This window comes from Schistocerca serialis, chromosome 2 (assembly GCF_023864345.2).
Source record: "Schistocerca serialis cubense isolate TAMUIC-IGC-003099 chromosome 2, iqSchSeri2.2, whole genome shotgun sequence".
NCBI lineage: Eukaryota > Metazoa > Arthropoda > Insecta > Orthoptera > Acrididae > Schistocerca > Schistocerca serialis.
Window position 1 is genome coordinate 228,191,547 of NC_064639.1, and position 25,045 is coordinate 228,216,591.

Genomic DNA, 25,045 nt, shown 5'->3' on the forward strand with positions numbered 1-25,045 from the left:
ATTCCTGTATTATTGAATCTTCCTGAACTTTTTGTACTTCTTTCCTTTGTCGATCAACAACAGTATTTCTTCCATTACCCACGGTTTCTTCGCAGTTTTTAAATTTCATGGTGAAACACTCCAGCTGTCATTTATTTTACACATTTCGCTACTAGTTCCGGTCAATGGCCATTATCAAGCATAGCCTTGAACGAATAAATCAAACCAATAGAGGTTATACAGTTTACAGGGAAATACGAGGTTAAATAATATTCCACTTGCTGGCATAAACAGCAGAAAAGTTATACCATAATTTGAACGATAGTAATTTGCTCTTTTAAACTAATGATAGTACGTAAAACATTTTTCGCAATAGCAACTGTTTAAGATAATTTTTGTCAAGAAGCAAGTCCACATTGACAGCTAGTACCACACTGACAGATATAACTACCGCAAACACTCAAGGATACAGTCATAGACAATGCCTTGTCAGAGAGAAAACTATAGCACGTGCTAGCAGTTGCATTATCAATTTACTAAGAGGTACATTATAATCTTTGGTTCCAAGTACACACTGCACATTAATGAGGTAGACCGTAAAATTTAATACAAACAAACGTAATATATCATTGAAATGCGACACTGGCGACCTTTGTAACCTAAAATACATCTTAATTGCCGAAAATAAACCAGCTTAAGCCATAGAAGACCATTTAATGACATCAATACATCAGGTAACGCCACACTGGCGACATTTTGTATATTGCAAAACATCGTAACTGCTGAAAAATAAGTCGACTAGGACAAACTACTGAGTTTCGCAGTTACCTTCCTTGTACTTACGTTTTTCTTTCCAACTTCTGTGATGGTCCTTTTTAGAGATGTTCATTCCTCTTCAGCTGAAATGCCGATTGAGCTACTCATTGTCGCAGTACCTACAGCCTAAGAGAACTTGAACGTAGCCCTTCATTCCTTAGTACTTCCGCTTACCACTTCCTTGTGCAATGATTCTTCCTGACAACAGTCTCTTAAACTTCAGCCCACTCTTCATAATTACTAAATTGTGATCTGATTCTATATCTATTCCTGGTATTCCTTACAATCGAATATCTGATTTTGGAATCTCTGCCTAACCATGATGTAATCTAACTGATATCTTCCCCCATCTCCCGGCCGTTTCCAAGTACAACTCCTCCTCTTGTGATTTTTGAACAGCATTTGCTATTACTAGCTGAAATTTATTGCAGAAAATTAGTATTTCTTCTCCCTGATTCCTACTACCAAGCCCATATTCTACCGTAACTCTCCCATACTCTTTCCCCTACAACCACATTCTAGTCACCCAAAGATTTTCGTCACCCTTTACGTACGGAATTACTTGTTCAGTAACCTCACATACTTTCTCTATCTCTTCAGCTGCTGCTTGCGACGTTGCCATGTATACCTGAAATATTGTTATCGGTGCTGGTTTTCTGTTGATTCTGATGCGAACAACCCTATGGCTGAACTGTTCACTGTCACTCACACTCTGCCCTACCTTCCTATTCATAAAGAATCCTATTCCCATTGTACCATTTTCTGCTCCTTTTGATATTACCCTATATTCATCTCACCAGAAATCTTTGTCTTCTTTTCAGTTTACTTCACTTACCCCTACTATATTCACACTGAGCCTTAGCGTTTCTCTTCTCAGATTTTCTAGCTTCCACATCACATTCAAACGTCTGACACTCCACGCCCTGGCTCGTAGAAAGTTATCCTTTCGTTGGTTATTCAACCTTTTTCTAATGGTCATCTCCCCCTTGGCAGTCATCCTCCGGAGATCCGAATGTGGGACTAGTCCTGACACCATCATGACACTTTTTATATTGGAGGACACATGTCCTGTCGGTACACATTACGTGTCTTTGGTCCATCGCCTTCTGCATCCTCAAGCCGTTGACCATTGTTGATTCTCTCTCCTTTCAGGGGCAGTTTCACACCTCAAGAGGAAGAGTATTTCCCTCCTCCACCTTCCTTGGCAAGGCCGTTAGCAGAATGAGGGTGATTTCTTATGGTCGAAGTCTTCCACCATCATTGCTGCTGATTTTTATTCAAAATTTAATCAGTGGCTGGGTACGAATCTGGGACCGAGAACGGTTTGCCTACAAAGTGCAAACGGTGCAAGCACTTGTAATACCCACGCCTATATATTTTATTCAGGATCATATTCGCGACAGCGTTGTGTGTAGAGTGAAAATGAACATTCTCGTAACATTAATAAAAAGGACTTCATCTATAGTAAAAAAATAAATAATTATTGTCAATGACATAATTTAATCTTCTGTATGAAATTATATCTCAGACAATACCCCTAGAAAAAGATAGCGACAATCCCCATCTTTTCTTATCTATGATCCTTCTAGAATAACGCTTCTTCTTGTTCGAACTGTTGTAGCCTACTGATCGGATGTGATTGATGTCTCGTAACACAGAGGACTGTAAAAAACTGTATTCTGTCGTTAATTAATATTTGGAAAAAAGAGTTTCTGTTTCATTTGGACTTTCATTTCACTACGATTCTCGTCCTATATAAATGTTAAGTTTTCTGGTAAGCTACAATGGAGCGTAGCCACTAGCGCTACTGGTCTACAGCGCGGTTTATTGGTAAATGCTGAACAATAAGCGATTAACACTGAGAAATACTGTTAAATGTTAATGCGTATAGTGCAGGTACAGAAAAGATTTAATATATATATTATCTGTTAGTAGTAAAACAGTGCCTGAAGGAGAATGGATAAGTGATTTGAAACATCCTCTTTGAACAATTATACATGACTGTGTTTAAACTGACACACAATATTTTTAGCGCAACGCAATCTGATTTTCAAAAATCTCTACAAAAGAATGGCCCTGACTAACATTAACCTATACGTTTCACAAATCACTTACCTCACAAAAATCTTCGTTACTCAAGCTACAGCAATACAGCGAGCGCCACTACTGCCAGCTAAATAAAAGATTCAAACTACCGAAGGCACTAACTACTAATAGGCATAGTTAGCAAATGAAAAATTTTGATAGAGAACAAACAATGTATTTACCTCAATAGTGTTCAAAAGTCATAATATATATAGCAGTTCATGACATCCAGTCTTACAAATTTCAAAACTCCGCCATCTCTCTCCCCACATCCACCACTGCTGGCGGCTCACCTCCAACTGCGCAACGCTACGCGCTGTTAACAGCCAACTGCCCAACACTACAATGGCAGACAACAATGCAAACTAGCCACAGGCTGCACACAGCACAGCCAGTGATTTTCATACAGAGCACTACGTTGCGTTACCAATAAGAAAACCTAAACAGCCTACTTACAGATTGTCTTATGTTAGCCGCCATCTTAGTGAAATATTGTAGCGGCAGTTTTGTATTCAATATTTGTACAGACATAAATCTTGATGGTAATTATTGCTACAATAATTGTGTATTGGTGGCCCAGAACCCAGTCAGAGGTAATAAGTTCCACTTAGATTGTGAATAATTTTTAAATATAGTGAATTTACGTATATGCAAACAATATCTTACGCGATAAAAAATGTTCTCTGCTGATGTATGAAGCCTGCTTATTTCGTATAAATTTTTATGAAATACTTTGACAGGAAACAATACATTAGTGTTCTGTGCGTGTGGTATTGTGTAACAAAACTGTTCATTTTGCTTAAAGATAAGTGTTGCACCCTCGAATAACAATAGCAGTAGATAGACGATGTGCAACTGGTAATGAGATTATTATGCAACAGCACTGACGATTGCTAAAAGTTGTTACTCATGTATAGTTGTTTGCTGGTTGTAGATGATCACTTTTGTGCATGAACTTAGTGCCATTTACACTACTTGACAGACAACATTGCCACATGTTCCCAGATGGAGATTTCTTTAACAAAATAACGATCATTAGCAGGGAAAAGCAGTGATAAAATAAAATCTCATGTTTCGCTAATAATAAGTAACTGGTTTTGTTGTAGTCTTGCTGAAATTGCACAATACCGATACTACGACACGCCACACACCGCAGACAAACGACCGTTCCCTGCGGTATGCATTTGCGTGTGTCATTCTGGCCTCCGTAGCTTTTAACAATGGTTATCTGAAAGACTTTCAGCAGCGTTCAACATTTCTGAACATGCGAATCGCCACAAAATGAGAATTTTGTGCTCTAAATACCCAAACAACACACATGAACATATTCTTGATATCACGAAGCTTGGTTGCTGGTGTGGCGTAATGCACGAAAGGCCGATTTTTCTTCGCAGAGAAAACGATAATAGGAAATGCTTACCTAGACTTGAAGAAATAGTTCCTACTCTAGTTCAGAGACCGAAGAGCTGCAGCGGTTCATCATCTTCTAGCTTGGTGGCGCATCCTCACATTGGAATTTGAATTTCCTGAGAGATGGATGGCTTCTGATGGTGCATCACATGGACCTTGCGTTCTTTTGATGTCACGCCATTGAGTTCACTTTTTCGTTGGATTTCCCCGATGACGAAGTGTACACAACACATCAGTCAATGAGATTCCTACCCATCGTGCGCGAATCAATGAAGCAATCTGAAGTGTTGATGTTGCAATGCTGACTCGTACATGGGCAGAACTCGCATATCGGCTTGACATTCTATGAGAGATAAATGGAGGACACTTTGGAAATCAGGCAGAACAAAAAAAAAATTGGGGTGCTGCTAATCATTTTGTCAGCTAATGACAGTTCAACGTCTACGAAGAACTTGAGTAGTGTGGCAATGTCGGCACGAGCCAACCTTGACTCTGAACTAGAGGTCATTCCGGGAAGTTTCATGCAGTTGCCCTTGTTATGTCATCATCATCATCACTCCTTACTTGCAAGGCCATACAAGGAATAATGACACTTGCATCATCGCTTTCGATCACATGCCAAGGCCATGGAGGGGGGAGGGGAAGGGAGGGAACCCATACATGCTACGCGTTCGCGCTCAGCAGCCAATGGTGTGCAATTAACATGCATGTTGTCGGCATGTAGCGCCCCCACCCCCCTCTAATGCATAACCAATGGCGTGCACGCTGTCATATGCTGTCCAGCATTCAGCGCACCCTGCGCGGTGCCATATTACAGCTCAGACGATTGCGTGTATTATATTTCGCTGACAACAGCATCAGCGCTTTCTTATCATTCCGGCACCCCAGACACCACGTGCCCACCCCCACGGTCCGCTCGTGCGACTCTCGCACAAGCACGCTCCGCGGGCCTGCCCTTTGGCGTCATTGCCGATGGCATGCAAGTTAAGGGCCTCCCACTGCTTCCGAACAATATGCTCTGCTTTCTAGATCACCGCTCAGATATTTGTTACAGCTACAAATTAAGTTATTATTGTCCAAATATAATCGAATGATCTTATGATTAAGCACACACCAATGCACCATAAGGGCAATGTCCGTAAGTAATTTGACGCTCAAAAGTACCTGCAGTATTTATCAGCCATGTGCTATTTCCTGTCCATTCGAGAGCTCTGCTCTGTAGTGAGAAGCAGAGTAAGATCCTCTGCAGTATAAAATAATGACATCATACAGGTAAGAAACGAGCCTACTACACATTTGACTACCTGGACCACCGTAGATTTGTTTAGGAATTTTTGACAGGGTAGAGAATACGGAAAACAATTGTTCTTGTTCAAAATCGTATATGCATTTACACACAGAAAACAACCTTTTCTTTATTTGTGCTTGGTGTAGCTGTAATAACGTTTACGTACAGCATGACACAGAAGCAGCAATCTCTGTTGATCCATCATGGATACGGGTCAGGGGGTTGTAAGGATACTGACCAAAGAAAAATCACGAAACAGCACGAAACATAAGTTGCTATTTTCTTTACACAACCAGTTTCGGCATCTCATTAATGCCACCTGCAGTAGTTGTCAAGTCTTCGAAGTACACACTCCACAAAAAAATTCACGGAATCCAGGTACTGATGGCTCCGGTTACGCATGCATTGACATGTCTCATTCTACATACAGAGAGTGCATAGGAGCCTGAAGATGACATTAATATGCCAAAACTGGTCGTTTAAATAAAATAACATACGGCTGTTTGGTGATTTTTCTTTGGTAAACAGAAGCAGCAATGTCGAATCGCTTTTGTGGCAGTCTGCGAGAAACGAACGCTACTATACATTCAGCTACCTACGCCATTGTAAATATATTTGTTTATGAATTTAACATGACGCAAGAACTTTACTTGCAGTTCGTGTGTATTGGGATTGAACACCACAGCATTCGGAATCCAAATGAAGAGTACAGTAGAATCTTATAGCCGGGAACAGAATGAATCGTGTGTGGGACCTTAGGCAAGACTCCGCAAGTGTATTAATTTACATACTATATTTTCAAGTTCATCGCTGTGAGACACGGTGTCAAGGAAAAGCTACCGTTCATCCTACATGGATATGACAATGTGACGGCAAGGTGCATTATTATTAGTGTATACCATCAACACGAAGCAGCCTCCTATGTGAGAAGCAAAGCCTAAACAAAACTGGTTGTAAATATTACATGGTCTGGTACTTCAACACTGCAGTACGCGCGCGTGTTTGTGTGTGTGTGTGTGTGTGTGTGTGTGTGTGTGTGTGAGAGAGAGAGAGAGAGAGAGAGAGAGAGAGAGAGAGAGAGAGAGAGAGAGAGAGAGAGAGACGACATGACATTACCGGTTTGCGTAGACTTAGGTTTTAGATTAGATTAGATTAATTATTCATTCCATAGACCCACAAAAGAGGGGATCCTCCTCCTGGGTGTGAAACATGTCAGATAAACACATTACAAAAACATAATTAGAAAAACTTGAATTTCATTAATTTTAATGATCCTCAGTCAATAACCAGTAAAATTATGTACATGGATTAAAATTAAACTTCTAATATTTACAGGTTTAATACTTACATCTTCTTTCATTAAATCCATCATTCACACAGTAGCTAGTTACTTGGCTGTTACAACCAAGTTTTCTCAAAAATTAAAGTATAATAAATTTTCATTAAAATCGTCTACTGCACTTGTTGAGAAATTCATGGATGGAATAGAAGGAGCTGGCCCCGAAAATTTTTTTTAAATTACGTTTAAATTGTGCCTTGTCTGAAACTAAACTCTTAATGGTTGCTGGTAACTTATTGAAAATATGCGTTGCTGAATACTGGACTCCTTTCTGGGCAAGAGTAAGTGATTTTAAATCTTTATATATATTGTTCTTATACCTAGTACAGATAGTGTGTACTAAGCAGTTAGTTGGAAAAAGATATGTATTATTTACAACAAACTTCATTAAGGAATAAATATACTGAGAAGCTGTGGTTAGTATGCCCAATTCTTTGAATAAGTTTCGACATGTTCTTGGATTTACACTATCACATTACTCTTATTATACGCTTCTGTACTCTAAAAATTTTTTCTCGGTTTGTGGAGTTACCCCAAAATATGATACCATATGACATAATGGAGTGAAAATAAGCAAAATATGCCAGTTTTTTTATATTTATATCTCCTATGTCTGATATCATTCGCATTGCAAACACAGACTTGTTAGGCGGTTTAGCAGTTCGTAAGTATGTCGCTCCCAACTGAATTTATTATCAAGTTGTTATCCCAAGAATTTTACACTGTCGACCTCTCCTGTTTCCATGTCGTCATATTTTATACACACACTAGAAGGAAATCTCCTGGAAGTTCTTAACTGCATATAGAGGGTCTTTCCAAAGTTTAATGACAGTGAATTGGCTATGAACCACTTACTAATGTCAGTAAAAACTTGATTAGCTGCCCTTTCTAAATTTATATTTGATTTACTATTTATTGCAATGTTTGTATCATCTGCAAATAAGACAAACTTGGCATCTGGTAACGTAATAGATGACAGGTCATTGATATACACAAGAAAAAGTAGTGGACCTAGTATCGAACCTTGGGGAGCACCACATGTAATTTCATCCCAGTCAGATGATGTTTGATTCCCTACTGATGAAGTGTTATGTAATGACACCCTTTGTTTTCTATTAGTAAGATATGTCTGAAACCACTTTGCAGCACTACCAGTGATGCTGTAATATTTTAATTTACGATGATTTTGACGTCATGACACACAGAGATAAATAACGCGAATACAGCAGCGATACCGGTGGGGGTTTGCTAGTAATTCCGTAAGAGCAGTGTAGCGACCCACCCATGGATTTAGCCTACAGAAATTCTTGCCAGCGCTGTAACTGCCGGTTGCTAGTGGTTAAACCCCTTACGACAGGGAACTGTTGCAATATGTTTCAATAACAACTTCTGTGAGACTAAGGCATGCACAACTGCGTTTTAAGCGAGTGCGAGCTGGTCTCTCCATTAGGATGGTCGGCAACCGTTACTCGCACTTCTTTTGTTTCTGCTGCCTGACACGGTACGCACTCATGCGCACAGATACCACTGCCACCACACGGCAGTCGGTCAACACTCTTCAGTTTAGTAATATGCAAGGTACTCCATCTCCTGACGTAATGTACCATAATTGTAACTGACTACCACAATAACATCACTTTGAGACTGATCCCTTAAAAAAGGGGGCTGTAATAACTGCGAGGTGTGGTACTTCAGCACCGCAGTGTGTGTGAGTGTGATGTCGTGACATTGCTGGTTTGCAGAGATTTCATAACAGAGTGTTGAAAAGAAAGATAAAAGTCATCGTGTATGTACCTTGAATAATAACTGCCCGCAGATGCTTTTGGACTATATGTCCACTGTTCTAACTCAGTATTCAGGAATTTGGTATAACAAATTAATTTCGCTCTACAGTTCAACAATATTCAGAGCACACCACCTACTACTGTAATGCAGCTTAATTTAAGCCGATATGCACAATGCAACAAATACACTATCACATCTATTCACACTCATTGATGTGAAGACAGCTACGACATGTGCTCTAAGTTGTAGTAAAAGAGATACGTGTGTTGCAGATGTGGAAATGATTGGTGACGTAACACAAGAAGATATTTCCTAGTAAATATGGTTATTTATCATTTATTGAAAAAGAAATTACAATCAACAAAAAAATTACACAGTGCTATTGGATTCACTTCTTTTCCACACCTTTTTTCCATATCTTGTCGAAAAAAATTAGAATTACGTACGTTCCATGCACCATCTTTGAACATATCATTACTGAAACTCAATGTTATGGGAGTTTTTGGCACAATGTAATGTTGTCCTTCAAGTGAGCTTTCATCTAAAAATCTGGACCATCCATTTAGGTAGCTGAACATATGGTAGAACTCGTTTCTCGCAGAAAGCCTTAAAAGCGATTCGACGTTGCTGCTTCCGTATCATACCATGTCAACGCGTTACAGCTAGACCAAGCACAAATGATGAAAGGAATGTTTTCTGTGTGTAAATGTATGTCTGATTTACGATAGCCTTGGTTAGTAGCCGTCAAACTTCATTGCTCAAGGGTCGATACCTACACTTTGAGGAGGCATCTCGGGCCGCATATGTACCTATCTTATTATCAATAATTGGTAACCTACATAAATTAGTATGTTACGAGCACCCAATAGTGATTGAAATACACTACTGGCCATTAAAATTGCTACACCAAGAAGAAATGCAGATGATAAACGGGTATTCATTGGACAAATATATTATACTAGAACTGACATGTGATTACATTTTCACGCAATTTGGGTGCACAGATCCTGAGAAATCAGTACCCGGAACAACCACCTCTGCCCGGGCATTGAGTCAAACAGAGCTTGGATGGCGTATACAGGTACAACTCCCCATGCAGCTTCAACATGATACCACACTTCATCAAGAGTAGTGACTGGCGTATTGTGACGAGCCAGTTGCTCGGCCACCATTGACCAGACGTTTTCAATTGGTGAGAGATCTGGAGCATGTGCTGGCCAGGGCAGCAGTTGAACATTTTCTGTATCCAGATTAGAGATGGGGGATCCGCTCCTGAACTAATTCATAGAGTTGAATCTTTCAAAGGAGTGAACAATCAGTGATTCAGAAAAAAAGAACGGTAGCTCCAAACGTTTCCCACAGCAGAGAGTGAGAGTGAGAGTGAGAGTGAGAGTGAGAGAGAGAGAGAGAGAGAGAGAGAGAGTCGGAGCAGATGAGCGGGGCCTCTGCTGGTCAGAGCACAGTGCACGCCACACAACACAGCCAGCGCCCGCCTCTGCCCTGCTTCTGCCTTGGCTGCGTGCATTGTGCAGTGCCCCATTGGATTTTGTTTCACACATGCCGTGCCCTCTCTGTGCTTCCTCTGCCGCGTGCAGTGTCTGGCGCACCTGAACTCCGTCGGCGATCGTTTCAGTCGCACGTCCTGCCCTCTGGGCAGTTGATGCGAGCAACAGGACAGAACCTCCTAGCGGAGAACGTAAGAACTACTTGCAACAACCTGCTCGCAAGAGAGCGGACGATTTGTCTCCGAGCGGGTGAGTGGTGGCCGTTCACCGCTCCCCCCACCCTCGGAACTCGCCCGCTCAACGCTCACCCCACCGTTCTCGACTCTAGCCAGAGCGTTGAGCAAAGCAACTCAGGTGTCACTCTGGTCTCTGGGGTCTTAGCTCGCGCAGTAATACAGCTCGCGGCTGGACCTGCTTGACTCAGCGCCTCTGCATCGGAGTTCCTCTCTACTGGATATTGTTCTTCGTAGTAATACCGCTATGTATATTACATTATTATCTTATGAATACATCATTTGTTTTTATTTTATTTTTATTTGTTTAAACTGATCAGATTAGGTTCTTGACGGCTCCTCTTACTATAGGATTTTTTATTATGGTCACTCGAATTTAATTACGAGCGAACCGATAAACGTATAGCAAAAGTGATACACCAATATTTTCCTTGTTTTATTCTGCGGAAGGCTATATGCAGCACTTTGGTCTTACAGTCAAATTTATATATTTTTTTCTTATTTTCCTACGGATTTTGCGATTTTAGGCGTCTTCGGAAGGAAATGTTCACTTTAAAAATATATGGCTTGCGATGTATTTGTACGAGGTTAATGAAATTTTAATACATTATAACCAAAGATATTGTTAATGTAAATCTCAAGTTACAACATTTTCCGATCACCCAAAAATCCACGATAGTGCAAAATAAATCAATAATCAAAAACTTTGTCATATGGTGGAAATTTCAATAAACAATACAAAATTCTTACTCATTATCTGTGTTACTTCAAAATAGGATCAAATAAGATCAAAATACAGGTATAGTACTGGAATAAACCAAGTTTAAAGGGCAATGTGCCTTCCATTTATTTTCTGTTGTGAATGAGTGGTGAGTCATGAAAAAGAGCTAGTTCATTTCAGGGAGTGAACAGTTCTGATCCGATCTCTGAAAAGAACAGTTTTGCCCATCTCTAATCCAGATAGGCCCGTACAGGGCCTGCAACATGCGGTCGCGCATTATCCTGCGGAAATGTAGAGTTTCGCAGGGATAGAATGAAGGTTAGAGCCACGGGTCGTAACACATCTGAAATTTAACGTCCACTGCTCAAAGTGCCGTCAATGCGAACAAGAGGTGACCGAGACGTGTAACCAATGGCAGCCCATACCATCACGCCGGGTGATACGCCAGTATGGCGATGACGAATACACGCTTCCAATGTGCGTTCACCGAGACGTCGCCAAACATGGATGCGACCATCACGATGCTGTAAACAGAACATGGATTCATCCCGAAAAATGACGTTTTGCCATTCGTGCACCCATGTTCGTCGTTGAGTAGACCATCGCAGGCGCTCCTGTCTGTGATGCAGCGTCAAGGGTAACCGCAACCATGGTCTTCGAGCTGATAGTCATGCTGTGGCAAACGTCGTCGAACTGTTCGTGCAGATGGTTGTTGTTTCGCAAAAGTCCCCATCTGTTGACTAAGGGATTGAGACATGGCTGCACTATCCGTTACAGCCATGCGGATAAGATGCCTGTCATCTCGACCGCTAGTGATCCGAGGCCGTTGGGATCGAGCACGGCGTTCCGTATTACCTTCCTGAACCCACCGATTCCACATTCTGCTAACAGTCATTGGATCTCGACCAACGTGAGCAGCAATGTCGCGATACGATAAACCGCAATCGCGATAGGCTACAATCTAACCTTTATCAAAGTCGGAAACGGGATGGTACGCATTTCTCCTCCTTACACGAGGCATCACAACAACGTTTCACCAGGCAACGCCAGTCAACTGCTATTTGTGTGTGAGAAATCGGTTGGAAACTTTCCTCACATCAGCACGTCGTAGGTGTCGCCACCGGCGCCAAGCTTGTGTGAATGTTCTGAAAAGCTAATCATTTGTATATCACAGCATCTTTTTCCTGTCGATTAAATTTCGCGTCTGTAGCATGTCATCTTTGTGATGTAGCAATGTTAATGGCCAGTAGTGTATGAATTTATGACAAACGAATGTCTTCGAGCGTCAGGTGTGCTGCGTTTATTCGTAACGTACTCACGGTCTGCAGTGGAAGATATTGTGTGTCCTACACAGTACTGATTGTTAAAAGTCGGCACTGCTCGAAACACTTCATGTCAACTATTCTCTGTTCCTGATTGCTACCACACTCAGTGACGCAAAGTTGTGATATTATAATTGCCTGATGACGTGTTTTTGTGTTGTCTGTGTGAGCAGATGATAACTGATTAGTAACAGCATTTGCACTTATATTTAACACGTACAAGACGCGCTGGTAAATGTGTTTCTCGTCCCGCGTGTTCATACTTTACTTGATCCAGCAGAGGTGCTTTTCGCGTTTCTCGTTGCGGGACGGCGGTCGTATTCAAACGCTTCAGGCTACTATTTTAACACACTGACGTTTACTAAAATAGCCACCAATTATGCGATATCTCATTTGCTCAGAAAGCACTCTCTTTGAAAGGTCATAGAAAATAATTGTATTCACTGCTGTTCACTGCGCCTGTCCGATAGGTAATACACTATACGCTATTGTTTTGCTGGTAGCACGCCTGGAAGGCACTTACGGCTGAACTACCTGCCGTTCAATCTCATTTGTCGTCCGCGGAGAATCGTGTTAGGGGTGGCATTTGGCGGAGAATCGTGTTACGGGCGGCACAGCTAAAGACCATACATGGATATCCACCATTTTGAAAGTAAAGGGTCGAATATAAATCTGTACCTCAATGCGAGAGTGCACTGTGATCAAACCCATTAGTGCAAAGGGCTGCCAGAGATAATGAGCGGACACTTTGACCGGACGTCAAAGACAAGGGCATTTATTGTATTTGCAACTTCTTGTTGAATTAAATTCATACCGGTTCATACTAATCATTAAGTTACTTTCTTTTACTTCCACCAGGCTCCTCTTCAATAATCTACTCGCTGTTACAGTTTCGTGATGGAAGATGTACAGGACTCTTGACATTTGTTCATCTTGACGATCAGTTGCGTCAAATAACAAAATCCCTGAATTCGTCAATATTGCAGTATCTAGAGTGCTTCTGTAACGTTAGCGCTGACTGTTTGTACACTGACGGAAACAAAAATCACAGCACCAAAAAGTAATTAACGTAGAGTAATGAAATTTCGGGAATATATGTGTCTAGGTAACATATTTAGGCAATTAACATTGCAAGATCACATGTCAATGTAAGCCCGAGATAAGTCATTGCAAATGTGAATGCTGATACATTAATAAATGATGTAACCGCCAGAATGTTGAATGCAGGCATGCAAAAGTGCGTGCATTGCATTGTACAGGTGATGGATGTCAGTTTGTGGGATGGAGTTCCATGCCTGCGGCACTTGGTCAATACAGGAACGGTTAATGCTGTTTGTGGAAGACCTCTGGGTTGGGGTCAAGCCATAAAAGAATTCAAAGAATACTGTACATCCCACAGCACTGGTCAGAGACTACCAGCAGAAGGACTAGGGAACCAGCGTTAACACCACGACACAAATGGCTACGTTTGGAGTAGTATCGCGAACTAGAGGTAGGTCTCAGTCTTACGATGTTTTGGAGAAGCCAAGCGGTGTCGATCCTGGTTTCATAATGGGGGAGCCATCATGTATGACCTCATGGCATGGCTGGTAGAATTTGAGGAAACTGGTATGGCACAACAGTACGTCATGGACATCCTGCATCCTCTTGTCATATATCCCAGTCAACAGTATCGTTGTACCATTTTTCAACAGGATAATGCTCGTCCACAAATGGCATGTGTCTCTAAGTACTGTCTGCATGATGTTGAGGTACTCCCATGCCTAAAAGATCCTCATATCTGTCCTTCATACAACATGTGTGGGACGAGCCCTGACGTCAACTCCGTCCCAGTGTCAGTGTCCAGGATATCGAGGGCCAGCTAGCCTCAGTGACACCCTTCACAATCGAATCAGTGCATGCACCCAGGACAGAGAGAGTGCAATGCCATATTGATAGGTAGGGTCATCCTGTCAGTCCTTTGTACACTGGAGAGCCAAAAAAAACTGGTGCACTTGCCTAATATCGTGTAGGGTCCCCCGCGAGCTCGCTGAAGTGCCGCAACACGACATGGCATGGACTCGACTAACGTTTGCAGTAGTGATGGAGGGAACTGACACCATGAATCCTGCAGGGTGTCCATAAATCCGTAAGACTCCGAGGGGGTGGAGATCTCTTCTGAAACGCACATTGCAAGGCATCCCAGATATGCTCAATAATGAAACTTCCTGGCAGATTAAAACTGTGTGCCCGACCGAGACTCGGACTCGGGACCTTTGCCTTTCGCATGCAAGTGCTCTAGCAACTGAGCTACCGAAGCACGACTCACGCCCGGTACTCACAGCTTTACATGTGCCAGTATCTCGTCTCCTACCTTCCAACTTTACAGAAGCTCTCCTGCGAAACTTGTAGAACTAGCACTCCTGAAAGAAAGGATATAGCGGAGATGTAAAGCTGTGGGTACGGGGCGTGAGTCGTGCTTCGGTAGCTCAGATGGTAGAGCACTTGCCCGCGAAAGGCAAAGGTCCCGAGTTCGAGTCTCGGTTGGGCACACACTTTTAATCTGCCAGGAAGTTTCATATCAGCGTACACTCCGCTGCAGAGTGAAAATCTCATTCTGGAAACATCCCCCAAGCTGTGGCTAAGCCATGTCTCTGCTACATCCTTTCTTTCAGGAGTGCTAGTTCTGCAAGTTTCGCAGGAGAGCTTCTGTAAAGTTTGGAAGGTAGGAGACGAGATACTGGCAGATGTAAAGCTGTGAATACCGGGCGTGAGTCGTGCTTCGGTAGCTGTTGGTAGAGCACTTGCCCGCGAAAGGCAAAGGTCCCGAGTTCGAGTCTCGGTCGGGCACACAGTTTTAATCTGCCAGGAAGTTTCATATCAGCGCACACTCCGCTGCCGAGTGAAAATCTCATTCTGGATGCTCAATAATGTTCATTTCAGGGGAGCTTGGTGGCCAGTGGAAGCTTTTAAACTCATAAAAGTGTTCCTGGAGCCACTCTGTAGCAATTATGGACGTATGGGGTATGTCCTGCTGGAATTGCACAATGGACATGATTGGACCAAGGTGACCAGACAGGACGCTTACGTACGTATCACCTGTCAGAGTCGTATCTAGACGTATCATGGGTGCGTGTCTTCCAACTGCGCACGCCTCACACCATTACAGAGCCTCCACCGCCTTGAATAGTCCCCTGCTGACATGCAGCGTCCATGTTTTCATGAGGTCGTCTCCATACTCGTACACGTCCATCTGTTCGATACAATATGGAACGAGACTCGTCCGACTAGGCAACATGTTTCCACTCACCAACAGTCCAATTTCGGCGTTGACGGGTCAAGACGAGGCGTAAAGCTTTGTCTCTTGCAGTCACCAATAGTACACGAGTGGGACTTCGGCTCCGAAACCCCATATCAATGATGTTACGTTGAATGGTTCGCACCTGACACTTGCTGATGGCCCAGTATTCAAATCTGTAGCAATTTGCGGAAGGGCTGCACTTTGTCACGTTGAACGATTATTTTCAGACGTCGTTGGTCCCGTTCTTGCAGGATCTTTTTCCGGCCGCAGCGATGTTGGAGATTTGATGTTTTACCGGATTGCTGACCTTCACGGTACACTCGTCAAATGGTCATGCGGGAAAATCCTTACTTCATCGCTACATCGGAGATGTTGTGTCGCTGTCTATAACAACACGTGAAAACTCAGTTAAATCTTGATAACCTGCCATTGTAGCTGCAGTAACCGCTCTAACAACTGCGCCAGACACTTGCTGTCTTGTATAGGCGTTGCCGACCACAGCGCCGTGTTCTGCCTATTTACATATCTCTGTATTTCAATACGCATGACTGTACCAGTTTCTTTGTCGCTTTAATGTAGGTTCTAATCAATCACATTGCTGTACAGATGCTTAATATCTGGAGGGTCAGCACCCAACTTCACAGCTGCGCTTCGAAGATGCCTGATACACAGCGGACAGCTTTCCTGAAGACAGACGGCTATGCTCCGACAGTCCAGCTGCAGGCAACCAAAGTGCCGTTAAAGGCTGTGGGCTGCAAAGACCTACTCTCTTCCGCAAGACACTTGATCGAAAACAGGCCCGGCTCTATCCAAGTACCGAGTGGTATTTAGGGCAGCGGTTGGTCCAGAACAGACGAGTTTCTCTCCGAGTGAGTTTGCCGGGGGCAGGATGCCGATTCCGCAAGGATTCCATCATTCGGGATTCTTACTCGAGAGGCACCTCTAGGACGTGGCGGCTATTCGCGTCTAACTTCCGACCCTATGAGCTCCAAGCTGTGGACTCCTCGCCAGAGAAGACAGAGACTCTGTCATCGTGGTAGACTTGTGGACTTGTAAATTTATTCCCGTTTAACTTTCAAATGGCTGCACTTCGAATATAGACAGTTTTGCTCCCTACTGGACTACAACTTTGTTCATTCGGTTTGTACTTTAACACTGGGCGTCCTACGGGACGTCTGCTTTTATAAAGTACGTATTTAATGAAATTAGACACAGCGATAATTGCCCTGCCTTCAGCTGCCAGAAGTATTACATAGTGTTCTACTTAAAAATGTGACTTATTTTATGTTCTGTTATAGTCCACGTCAGAGTATACGTGCTATTAATCTTTCATAAATAAACCTGTTCAATCATTGCTACCTGGATATTTTTTGTGTCGTCGTTGGTGGGCATAGCACATATAACGTCACATATTCTCTCAGATTCATTTCGCTTCTCCGTCCCCTTATGGGTGCATGCATTTGTTTGGTTGGTTGGTTTGGGGAAGGAGACCAGACAGCGTGGTCATCGGTCTCATCGGATTAGGGAAGGATGGGGAAGGAAGTCGGCCGTGCCCTTTCAGAGGAACCATCCCGGCATTTGCCTGGAGTGATTTAGGGAAATCACGGAAAACCTAAATCAGGATGGCCGGACGCGGGATTGAACCGTCGTCCACCCGAATGCGAGTGGAGTGTCTAACCACTTCGCCACCTCGCTCGGTGCATTTGTTTGTCAGGCAGTATATGTAGTGGCATGCCAAGTCTGTTCACTATTAATCTTGTACTAAGATATTACCTATCTGTGTCACTGCCAGCCGCGGTGGTCTCGCGGTTCTAGGCGCTCAGTCCGGAGCCGCGTGACTGCTACGGTCGCAGGTTCGAATCCTGCCTCGGGCATGGATGTGTGTGATGTCCTTAGGTTAGTTAGGTTTAAGTAGTTCTAAGTTCTAGGGGACTGATGACCTAAGATGTTAAGTCCCATAGTGCTCAGAGCCATTTGAACCATTTTTTTTTATCTGTGTCACTGGTTACAGGCATTAGATAGCATTTTCCAACATTAACGATTTTCTGTCCTATTCCATTAGTGTACTGAGCGAGAGAAAATGCCCCCGCACGGCTCTGCACGTGCCCTCATCCCACGTACGATGTTCTCACGATCCCTGCGCGATATGTACGGTGGAGGTACCCGACTGAACTCACGATCTTCATCGAATACTGGTTCTCTAAATTTGCCCAGCAGATTTTTGTGAGGAATACATCGTCTTTCTTTCAAGGATTCACACTGAAGTCAGCCGAGCATGTCTTTTGCGTGAGGAGCTATCCTGACCTTTCACGATCCTAACAACACGTCTCTTAATTAATGCGAGGTCTGTTATCGTGCCTACTTGATAACCATAACAAACACTGTAAAAATACAGTAGAACTACATGAAATGTATTCGCAATTGCGAATATGGACTACGATCAGCTGTATAATGGAATGACGACAATGGACATTTTTGTCGGACTGGTAATCGAACCCGGATTCCCGCTTAACGCAAGCGGTCGACTTTCCATTCGGCTATCCATGCACGACTCTCAACCAGACCCAAACTTCAATGTGTCGTCAGCCATGTGTCCACAACCTGTACTCGTTCATCCATTATGTATATTCCCCTGCAGCTTGAAAGTCGCTTGCCTGGTATCGGCGGATAAATACGTTACTGCAGGGTCTGTGTTACTCTGAACTACGATGAAGATACACGCATACACGTCCGCAGGAACAGGCACTACAGCAGTTATGATATACGTGAAATGTATTCGGATAAATGATAACTAATTGAAACCCTCAGCTGTCGACAGGTGTTGTTGATATACCTCGATGGGGACAGGTGAAAATGTGTGCCCCGACCGGGACTCGAACCCGGGATCTCCTGCTTACATGGCAGACGCTCTATCCATCTGAGCCACCGAGGACACAGATGAGTAGCACGACTGCAGGGACTTATCCCTTGCATGCTTCCCGTGAGACCCACATTCCCAACTGTCCACAATCTACACACGTAATGTTCCTAATAGATATTTGCTCATCCACTCATTACTCGCGCCAACAAAGGTGACGATTACCGTAAGAGCTTGGGCAGCCTGTGCGCATTCGCACAGACGAAGGTCAATGGCCGGGTAGCCATTTAAGTATTTATGAAGATAGTAACTGTTCTCGAAAGAAGATATCATTGATGACTGTGCAGCTTCTTTAGAATAAATGATACACTACTGGCCATTAAAATTGCTACACTAAGAAGAAATGCAGATGATAAACGGGTATTCACAGGTTCAAATATATTGTACTAGAACTGACATGTGATTATACTTTCACGTAGTTTGGGTGCATAGATCCTGAGAAATCAGTACCCAAAACAACCACCTCGGGCCGTAATAACGGCCTTGATACGCCTGGGCATTGAGTCAAACAGAGCTTGGATGGCGCGTACAGGTACAGCTGCCCATGCAGCTTCAACACGATACCACAGTTCAACAAGAGTAGTGACACGCGTATGGTGACGAGCCAGTTGCTCGGCCAGCATCGACCAGACGTTTTCAGTTGGTAAGAGATCTGGAAAATGTGCTGGCCAGGGCAGCAGTCGAACATTTTCTGTAACCAGAAAGGCCCGTACAGGAGCTGCAACATGCGATCGTGCATTATCCTGCTGAAATGTAGGGTTTCGCAGGGATCGAATGAAGGTTATAGCCATGGGTCGTAACACATCTGAAATGTAACGTTCACTGTTCAAAGTGCCGTCAATGCGAACAAGAGGTGACCGAGACGTGTAACCAATGGCACCCCATACCATCACGCCGGGTGATACGCCAGTATGGCGATGACGATTACACGCTTCCAATGTGCGTTCACCGCGATGTCGCCAAACACGGATGCGGCATAATGATGCTCTAAAGAGAACCTGGATTCATCCGAAAAATTGACGTTTTGCCATTCGTGCACCCAGGTTCGTCGTTGAGTAGACCATCGCAGGCGCTCCTGTCTGTGATGCAGCGTCAAGGGTAACCGCAGCCATGATCTCCGAGCTGATAGTCCATGCTGCTGCAAACGTCGTCGAACTGTTCGTGCAGATGGTTGTTGTCTTGCAAACGTCCCCATCCGTTGACTCAGGGATCGAGACGTGGCTGCACGATCCGTTACAGCCGTGCGGATAAGATGCCTGTCATATCGACTGCTAGTGATACGAGGCCATTGGGATCCAGCACGGCGTTCCGTATTACCTTCCTGAACCCACCGATTCTATATTCTGCTAACAGTTATTTGATCTCGACCAACGTGAGCAGCAATGTCGCGATACGATAAACCGCAATCGCGATAGCCTACAATCCGACCTTTATCAAAGTTGGCAATGTCATGGTACGCATTTCTCCTCCTTACACGAGGCATCACAACGACGTTTCACCAGGCAAAGCTGGTCAACTGCTGTTTGTGTATGAGAAATCGGTTGGAAACTTTCCTCATGTCAGCACGTTGTAGGTGTCGCCACCGGCGCCAACCTTGTGTGAATGCGCTGAAAAGCTAATCATTTGCATATCACAGCATCTTCTTCCTGTCAGTTAAATTTCGCGTCTGTAGCACGTCATCTTCGTGGTGTAGCAATTTTAATGGCCAGTAGTGTAATTAATTGAAAGCCTCAGCTGCCGATAGGTGTTGTTGATATACCTCGAGATCCCGGGTTCCGACCGGGGCACACATTTTCAACTGTCCCCATCGAGGTATATCAACAACACCTGTCGGCAGCTGAGGGTTTCAATTGATTATCATTTATTCTAGAGAAGCTGCACAGTCATCAGTGGTATCTGTTCTTTCGAGAACAGTTACTATGTTCATATAAAATGTATCGGAATTGCGAATATGAACCACTATCAGCTGAATAACAAAATGACAACGAAAATTTGTGCCGGGCCAGGACTCGAACCTGTATTTCCCACTTATCGCGAGAGTTCACCTTACCATTTGGCTTCCACAGTATAAGAAATGAGCCGCCATCACTTCATAAAATTCTATGGATCGTGGTCTCTTCTGTAGTTGATGGCTCTGTGGTTATCAGTCCGTCGGATGGGGACGTTATGCTTGACGACTCTCTTGGTGCCTTCAAGAGTAGTAGGCTCTGTGCCGACACCGAGTTTCACCCTCTCCCTTCTCTCATCTCAGAACACAAACATGACACCACGCAACACACACACCTATTACAGTCACCTCTGCGTATCGAATACACTTAACACATTCTCACATTTCACGAAGAAAAGGCGTCAGTATGTGCCAAAGATAGGAGAAAGCTTTACAATTTGGCAGCTGGACCTGACCCTTGGGATCTTCCAGCCAACCACGCTACACTAGGTTACTTTTTTAAAAAAAAAATGAGAACGATATCACATGCAAACAGAAGCACATTCAGGTACTCGTCTTTCGCTAATTCCTTTGTTTATGAATGAAGTAAATGCAGAGTTAAAACGAGCAGGCTAAAGTGCACACCCTTTTATTACACCTAGCTTAATTACTAGTTCTTCTAACTGAGTCCCACCAGTGCTTGTTACAATGAGTGCGTTTTTATGAAGACTTTTCATTACCTCTATTAGCTGATAAGGATACCAAAATAATGGTTCAAATGGCTCTGAGCACTATGGGACTTGACATCTGAGGTCATCAGTCCCCTAGAACTTAGAACTACTTAAACCTAACTAACCTAATAACATAAAACACATCCATGCCCGAGGCAGGATTAGAACCTGCGACCGTAGCGGTCGCGCGGTTCCAGACTGAAGCGCCTGGAACCGCTCGGGCACACCGGCCGGCGATAAGGATATCGACATTCACATATACCGGGTGATCAAAAAGTCAGTATAAATTTGAAAACTGAATAAATCACTGAATAATGTAGATAGAGAGGTACAAATTGACACACATGCTTGGAATGACATGGGGTTTTATTAGAACCAAAAAAATACGAACGTTCAAAAAATGTCCGACAGATGGCGCTTCATCTGATCAGAATAGCAATAATTAGCATAACAAAGTAAGACAAAGCAAAGATGATGTTCTTTACAGGGAATGCTCAATATGTCCACCATCACTCCTCAACAACAGCTGTAGTCGAGGAATAATGTTGTGAGCAGCACTGTAATGCATGTCCGGAGTTATGGTGAGGCATTGGCGTCGGATGTTGTCTATCAGAGATGTCGGTCGATCAGGATACACTTGCGACTTCAGGTAACCCCAAAGCCAATAATCGCACTGACTGAGGTCTGGGGACCTGGGAGGCCAAGCATGACGAAAGTGACGGCTGAGCACACGATCATCACCAAAGGACGCGCGCAAGAGTCATGTAAATTTTTACCTCTCTATCTACATTATTCCGTGGTTTATTAAGTTTTCAAATTTATACTGACTTTTTGATCACCCGGTACATTGAGGTGACAAAAGCAATGGGGATGCCTCCTAATATCTTGTCGAACCTCCTTTAGTTCGGCGCAGTGCAGCACGACGTGACGTGGACTCAACAAGTCGTTGGAATGAGCAATGTTGCCGCTATAGCCGTCCAGAACTGCGAAAGTGTTGCCGGTGCAGGACTTTGTCACAAACTGGCCTCTCGATTATATCCCATAAATATTGGATGGAATACATTACGGACGATCTGGGTGGCCAAATCCTTCGCTCGAATTATGCACAATCTTCCTCAAATCAGCAGCGAATAACTGTGGCCTGGCGACACAGCGCATTTTCGTCGTTAAAAATTGCATTCATGAATGTTTGCAAACGATCTTCAACTAGCCGAACATTACCTTTTCTCATCAATTATCGGTTCAATTGGACGAAGGAACTCAGGCCACACCATTATGTTACCACCACCAGTTTGCACAGTGCCTTGTTGACACGTTGTGTCCATGTCTTCGTGGGTCTGCGCCACCATCATTCCTTATCATCAGTTCTTACCAGTTGAAATCGTGACTCCTCTGACCAAGCTACTGTTTCGCAGTCATCTAGGGTCCAACCGACATGGTCACGAGCCCAGGAGAGGCGCTGCCGGCGATGTTATGCTGCTAGCAAAGACACTCTCGTAGCTCGTCCCCCGCCATAGCACATTAACGCCAAATTCTGCCGTGCTGTCCTAATAGATGCGTTCGTCGTACGTCCCACATTAACTTCCGCGTTTTTTTTTTTTTTTGTTTTTTCAAGCTGTGTTGCTTGTCTGATAGTACTGACAATTCTACGAAGACTCCGCTGCTCTTGGTCGTCAAGTGAAGGCCGTCGGCCACTGAGCTGTCCATGGTGAGAGGTAATGCCTGAGATTTGGTATTATCAGAACACTCTTGGTACTGTGGATCTCAGAATATGGAATTCTCTAACGATTTACAAAATGGAATTGAGCCGTGGCTGGCTCGCGTTGATGCCGTTTGTTCTTTGGCATTTTGTCACAATCGAGTGGCGTCTTATTTCTCCCTGAGTTCCTACCATAATGAGTTGCTGACTTCCCGCCGTCAGTGCCAGCAGCAGCGCTTATTGATACTAGTACTGCTGTACCGTCTTTGGTGTGACCGCTATATTTCCATGTGGTGGTGTGTGTGGCAGTTGGACAGTTGGGACAGAGCAGCGAGGAAGTCTCTGCAGCGCGCGGTCAGGCCAGGGCCGCTGGCGGCGTGCACTTGCAGTCGGATTGTGAGGCGCTACCTGCAAGACCTACAAAGATCGTTGCCCACCGAACCTGGACCTGAAGTTGAGTGATCAGTCAACCTGTTATCAAACCTCAACTGCTGTGACATCTCTTCGTTCATTGCTGGTTGTTGCTTCCTGGGCCCTTCTGGCTAGCAGCAACCTATGGTGTGTTGGAGTCGGCGAAATTTTGCACCTGTCTTCCTGCATGGTCTTTAACTATTAAATTGGTTGTTACTTATCAGTGAAGTGCACCAGTTGTATTTTCTGCCTTGTCGCCATTAATGCCCGAGTTACCTGCCCTGGTCATTAGCGTAGTTTTCCGGCAGCGTGTTTTTCCTCGCCATGTTGATGCTCTCTGGCACGATGTGTAGTTCGACAGCCTTTTACCTGTTTGTTCATTTTTCTTTTCTTAGAGTGGTTATTGGGCCTTGGCTGTTTGTTTGGACGCCAATTCTGAAGGTGTAGTGTTGTTGGTATCTTCGTCCTCAGCTAATACTTTCTGTTGTCGTGCCATTGGTCGGGTGGAAGGGAATTGCTTAGGTTGTTGGTCAGTCCTTCAGCCGTCCCTGGATCGTGTTGCCATCCGATTATTTAACCTTACTCTTGGCTGCCTATCTCACCTCACCTTATGTTAGAGCTACCTCCTGTTGCCGATCCTTGGAACAGTTCTGAACACCACTGTTCTGTTAGTTTTTGATTCTGATTTTTATTTTAGTCTGAAGTACTGTACAAGGCATTCAGCCATCTATTATTTAGTTTGTCTTAATTTTAAAATAAGGCCTTCAGCCAACTTAAATTAAAATTTGAAGATTCATTTGTTTCAAAAAAAATTTTTTTTAAAATTTGCCCTATCCGAAATTCTTGTTATCCAGGCCCTAAGCCCTGAGTTGTTCAATGTCTTGTGCATGGTCTTCAGCCGAGCATTTACGTGAAATATTTTTTAAGTAATGTCTTCAGCTACGAGTATTCTTTAAAGCAATTTTTTATAACTTGTGTTCAGGCCTGCAGCCGTTCTTGATTTTGGTCTTCAGCCAAGGAGGTATCTCAAGTTTTCTTAACTAGGCCTTCAGCCATATTGTTTTATTTTGATCCTTTTAAGGCAATGTCTAATTAAGTGGTTCTTCGGAAAATAAAAGGTTGTGTGTTTTGTGCAACTGACAGTAACAGATTACGGCCCCTTCACAACCATAACCTGATCCGCTCTATCCTGCGAAACCAGATTTCAGGAATGTCACATGTGTCTAGCTTCAGCTACCATTCTGCGTCAAAAGCCCGTTAATTCCCATCTTCCGGCCATAATCACGTCGGAAACCGTTTCACACGAATCACCTGAGAACAAATGAGAGGTCCATCAGTGCTCTGCCCTTTTATACCTTGTGTACGCGATGCTACCGCCATCTCTATATGTGCATTCCGCAGGCTGTCGTGGCTCTCAAAGTCGATAAAGATCATATGGGCATCTAAATTTTCTGTTATTTTCTTGATTACAAACACATCGTCCGTGCACGAACAAGTCTTTTAAACATTGCCTACAAACTATACACAAAGGTAGACAATAAACGCTTGAACACCATAGAAGCTGTTGTTTCTGAGGAACAAAATGTATTTAGACAGC

General features: G+C 43.6%; 1 protein-coding gene and 1 non-coding gene across 3 annotated transcripts in view; both read right to left on the reverse strand.

Annotated features, from left to right (window-relative positions):
* The window catches only part of LOC126456980 (uncharacterized), a 334,582-nt gene that overhangs the window by 141,649 nt on the left and 167,888 nt on the right, over positions 1–25,045 (reverse strand). The gene's annotated exons all lie outside the window — the stretch shown is intronic.
* On the reverse strand, positions 18,622–18,695 carry Trnat-ugu (transfer RNA threonine (anticodon UGU)). The gene has a single exon. It is a non-coding gene; the product is annotated as a tRNA-Thr (tRNA).